This window comes from Nannospalax galili, unplaced genomic scaffold (genome assembly GCF_000622305.1).
Source record: "Nannospalax galili isolate Female #2095 unplaced genomic scaffold, S.galili_v1.0 scaffold761, whole genome shotgun sequence".
Classification (NCBI taxonomy): Eukaryota; Metazoa; Chordata; class Mammalia; order Rodentia; family Spalacidae; genus Nannospalax; species Nannospalax galili.
Window position 1 is genome coordinate 577,415 of NW_008346389.1, and position 5,620 is coordinate 583,034.

At 39.5% G+C, this 5,620-nt stretch overlaps 1 pseudogene; it reads left to right on the top strand.

Annotated features, from left to right (window-relative positions):
* The first annotated feature begins 1,227 nt into the window (after positions 1-1,227).
* On the top strand, positions 1,228-1,544 carry LOC108491306 (annotated as a pseudogene).
* The last annotated feature ends 4,076 nt before the right edge of the window (positions 1,545-5,620 follow it).

The following is a 5,620-nucleotide window of genomic DNA, read 5'->3' on the forward strand; positions in this document are numbered from 1 at the left end:
TTTTAGCATCAAAGGAAGGTGAAATTGCAAGAGAAGGGCTCCGTTTTTAATATTCACCATCTTCACCAGCGGGCACTTCTGTCCGCTCAGTGCTATGCTAAAGACTGACTGTTCGGTATGAAATACCTTCCTGAGCCGCAAATCATTTTGAGTTCAGCAGTACCTCATTTTCATCAAGGTAGTTGTAAATGTGATTATTGCAAATGACAAGAGCTTTTCTAAGCATTATGCTTTAAAAACTCAGATGAGGCCTAATCAACAGTTTTTCACTTTACGTCATTGATGTCTCTCATTCTACACAGCCCAGAAGCCAAGCTGAGCTTGAATTACAATCCATTTTCTAGGCTGCTTCTTGAAAGCTCATCCAACAGGTTAGTCTCGGATTTTTAATCATGTGTGGTCCTGAATAGTGTCTATCAAATTACTGACAAACTCAGACCTTTGGTGAGCTGTTTTCTGTTTGAGTCTGTGATCTCACCAGAGCAGGTCACCTTGTCACTGCTAACTGGGGATCTCGCACCACATCGCCATTGCTGTCACCTTATTTAGCATTAATGAAATGCGTGAAGTAGATGCCACAGCCCTTCTGCTGTACATCAGCAGTGGATAAGCCCATTAAGGTGAAGAGGTGTTGACTTCTAGAATTAGTGTAAGAGTCTCTTCTGATGCTCTCCAGAAAAACTGGTGAAAATGATTAAAAATAAATATTTGTAAAGCACCTGAAAATAGGCCTGAGGGCAAACAGCAAATTAAATGTATATACAAGAAAATATATAAAAACTTGGTAAGAAATGTGAGAATATGAACCAAATGTGGTGTATGAACCAAAACTTTACTCCTTATAGCCAGCAAAATGAGGCAGAAACACCCAACAGATAGGGCGTAGAAAGGGGTTTCCTTAACCTGAATAAGGACATGTGTGAAAGTTCCGTGGCTGACCTCATATTACTGGTGAAGGAGCAGATATTTTCTCCTCAAGGCCAAATCTGTGCCAAGAATTCCAGTCCTCCCCTTCCTACTTAACTAGAGATTCTAGCTAGGAAAGTCAGGTAAGAAAAGGAAATTAAGACAGTGAAATTGAAAAGGAAGAAGTAAAACTATCTCTATTTATAGATAGCATGCTTTTATATACAGAAAAATTTAAGGAATCCACTAAATGCTCTAAAAACTAACACAGGTAACTGCCGGCTGCTTCTGCTGACATAGTTGAGACCTGTGGAGGCTGGGATGGTGTTGCTTGAGAGTAAGCAGTTCCTGACAAAGCTGACCAGGCTCTTCCAGAAGAGCTGATCATTTGACAGCATGTCCATCACCTTGAAGAAGTATGATGGTCATACTAAACCCACTCCATGGTAGGGCTCTGTGGAGAGCCTTGATCCCACAGACAACAAGTGCCTGTTGAGAGCCAACAATGGGATTAGCACTGTGGTGAGCTCCAAAGAAGTAAGTTTAAGTTGGCTTATTCAAACCTGCTGAGCGCTAACATGGATGGGCTGAGGAAGAGGGACAAGGACAAGAGTAAGAAAACCAAACCAGCACAGTGAAGGGCACCAGCTTCGCCAGCTAACCCCCAAACCGGCTGCTCTCCAATGTCTTTTTGCTCTCGGTCACAAGTTAGGCTTTGGTCCCCCACCATAAATAGCTACTTTTATGTAAGAGGGTAATTTGGAGAGAAGGGTTGGGATGTTCATAGGGTAGTTATGGTAAGAAGCTGGTTTATTTCAGATATGTTCTGTGTGTCTGAATATTCCTGGATTACAGCTTTAAAGAGCCTCTGTAGTCACCTTTGAAAAGCCATGTGTCATTAAACCTCCACCTCCTACCCCAATTTACTAGTTCTGGCAATAGCTACTAATTCTAGAATGATGTGACAACTCAATGGTTTTTACTTCTAGATTACTGGAATTGAAACTTGACAGTTTTATAAAAAGATGATATCCCACAAGCATTCTTCTTACCTAGTTATAAAGTTAACAAAATATATCTTAAGCACAAAAAAAGTCAATGAATTTTCAGGACACAAATCTTGCCTTTTAATTTTGGAATTTTTAACTTTTAGTGTGTGTTGTATAGGATGTGTGTGCATGTATGTATGTATGTGAGTGTGTCTGTGTCTATGTATGTAGGCACACCTGTGCTATGGCATTTGTGTGGAGGCCAGGGAATTTTTGGGATTCTGTTCTCTCCTTCCTCATGGGATCTGTGGATTAAACTCAGGTTATCAGGTTTGCACAGAAAGTGCCTTTACCTCTGAGCCATCTGGCTGACCCTCAGTTGTATTTTTATACAGGTAGAATGAACAATTTGAAAATGAAGTTAAGAAAATTTCATTCATTATTGTACCAAAAAGAATAAAATATTTAGGAGCAAACTGAACAAAAGAGCTGAAGGATTTATATGCTAAAAACTGCAGAATTTGAAAGCAATTCAAGTAGGTCCGAAGAGATAGAGAAGCAACCCGTGTTCATGCACCAGGAGACTTACATCATTATTAAAGTAGTATTCTCCAAACTGATCTACAGATTCAATACAATTCCCATCAGAGTTTTAGAATACATCTTTGTATAAACTGAAAAGCTGATTCTAAAATTAAATGTAATTTCAAGGGACCAAAACTAAACAAGAAATTCTGGAAAAGAATGAAGTAGGTTGGTATATACTTCCTAACTTTAAAACTTACCTTGAAACAATAGCAGTGAAAATGGTGTGACACCCGCAACAAAGCAGATGTATGTAAATGCATATTATCAACTTATTTGTGACAGGTGTGCCATGGCCATTAGATGTGTACTCACATACAGATGTATAAACATGGACCCTTATTTCAACCTATATATTAAAAACCAGCGGAAATTTATCAAAGACCTAGATACTAAAGAGAGAAGTGCAGAACCTTTAGAAGAAAACATAGGGATAAATCTTGATGATCTTCTTATGCAATATCAGAGCCATGAAAGACAAAATTCAGAATAGATGACTTGGGTTTCATCAAAATGTAAGACTTCTGAGCCTCATAGGACACTATCAGGAATGTGAAAGACAACCAAAATAGAGGGAAATGTTTGCAAGTCATATATCTAGTAGGGGATGTGTTAAGAACTCCTCCTATGATTCAATAATAAAAGTCCAAAAACCCAATTAGAAAATGTGCAAAGATCAGAATAGACAATTCTCCAGTAAAGATACTGTTACTGTTTGAGTCATAAATGTTCCCCAAAGATCATTTGCTAAAGGCTTGATTGCTGGCTGGTGGTATTATTGGAGATGGTGGAGGCTTCAGATGGTGGAGCCTATTTGGAGGAAGCAGGTCACTTGGGATGTGACTTAAATGTGCCTTGTGCCCTGTCTCTCCTTGCTGCCATGAATGAGTAGCTTTGCTCTGCTCTATGCTCCCTGCGATGATGTTTTTCTTTTTCAAAGGCAAAATTGATGAGATCAAGTGACCATGATCTCAGAAACCATGAGCCAAAAATATATCTTTCCTCTTTTAAGTTTGTTTTTTTGAGTCAGGGTGTCATGTGGCTGAGGCTAGCCTTGAATTTGCTATGTAGTTAATTTGCTATGTTGAACTCCTGGTTCTCCTGCCTCTGCCTCCCCCATACTGAGATTACAGGTATGCACCACCATGCCCAGTCTCTCTTAAGTTTATTTTCTCAGTTATTTTGTCATAGCAACAGAAAGCTGACCTATGCAGATATACAAATATTCAATAATCACCTAAAAAGTGGTTGCATTGGTTGTTAGGTAAAGGCAAATCCAAACCACAACCAGGTACCACTTCACGTCAATTAGGATGGGTAGAATAAGAGAAAGATGACAAACGTTGCTCAAGATACTGAGGAATTAGAAGCCTCATACACATCCATGAAAACAATATGAAGCCGCTTTGGAAAGGAGTCTGGTAGTTCCTGACATGATTAAACATGGAATTACCATATGCTCCAACAAATCCAGTCCTAATATATACCCAAGAGAAAAGAAGATACACACAGAAACTTACACATAAATGTCTGTAGCAGCATTGTTCACAATAGCCCAAAGGAAGAATCAGCCTAAATGACTATCAACAGATGAATGGGTAAACGAAGGATTTATACGCTAGCATATTATTTATTCAAAACATGAACACAGGCATGCTGCAATTTGGACGAACCTTTAAAGTACTGAGCTAAAGAAGACGTTCAAAGGGCCACATATCTATCATACCATTCCTTTTATTTGAAACATCCAAATAAATTTTTTAAGATTTATTTTTATTTTTTAATTATGTGTGTGTGTGTCCCTGATATATGCACACGTGATTGCAGGTGCCTGCAAAGGCTAGATGAGGGTGCTGGAGTTACAGGCAGTTGTGAACCACCTGATGTTGGTACAGGGAATTGAACCTGGGTCCTCTGCAAGAGCAGTAAGTATTCTTAACCACTGAGCCATCGGGACTGCCCCCCCCAAAATGTTAAGAAGATAAAAAGTGAATTTAGTGCTTTCTTAAACCAGAGAAAGGTGATATTGAAAGGGTTTAGGTTTCTTGATGTGATAAAAAACACCATGTAATTTACTTTGGAGAGAGTTGCACGTGAAGTGAATTGTGTGCCAGGTGATTTATAGAACTTGATATCTATGTTCTTCGGTATAAGACGCATGACTCCATGTTTGGTACAAGATTCATGACTCCCTGAGAGCAATGAGCACGTGGTAGAGCAAAGCTTTTCACCTCATGGCAACAAAGAGGGGCAGAATACGGGCTAGTCACAAGGTGCAAGGCTAAATCTGATGACCTACTTCCTCTAACTAGGCCCCACCTCCTGAAGCCTCAACACCTTCCAACAACACCATCAGCTGGCAATCAAACCCTTAGCACAGGACCTTTGAGGCAATTGTGACACTCAGTGATGATATTTTCAGTGACGAATGAAGTGTCACTGAAAGAGAGATTAGGAATTTAGGAATAAAATGCATGAAACAAAGCAGTACTCTGGAAAATGCTGGCCACCGTGGGCTGGTGAGTACAGGGAGGGAAGAATGCCTGGACATTGGCTTATTCATGACATGTGCTGATGCTCCACACTCACACAGAAAATGATGAATATACCTGTATATTTTTCTCCCTAATATTTTGAAATAAAAGAAATTCAAAGACAGAGGCCATAAAGCATTCTTGTACTTGAGAGAGCACAGTCTTCCCATAGTCCCAGTGAATTGTGCATATCTTCATTAACAACTCATTGTGTCCTACAAGCATTCTAGACATGAAAGGGGAGCTACACCAATGAAATCTCAACTGTAGGATAGTCTAACAAGATCTGCATAACGACAAAAAATGTTGAAATGCCAAGGTTAATGGAGGAAATTTCATGGGGGTCCCACCTCAAGATGAAGAGCTACAGGCAGTCAATGGATACTGAGGGGGGATCAGTTTTCTCCAGGGATGAGCTCCCTGAGAAATCCTAAGTGGACAGCCCTAAACACAGGTACACATAGACACCACTAAAAGGACTCAGTGCATTATATATAGATATATAATATATATATAATATATGTGTATAACTATATGTATGCATATGTAACAATAATAAAGAAGAGGACAAGAGATTGAGATGGAGTGGGGGGTATGGGAGGAGTT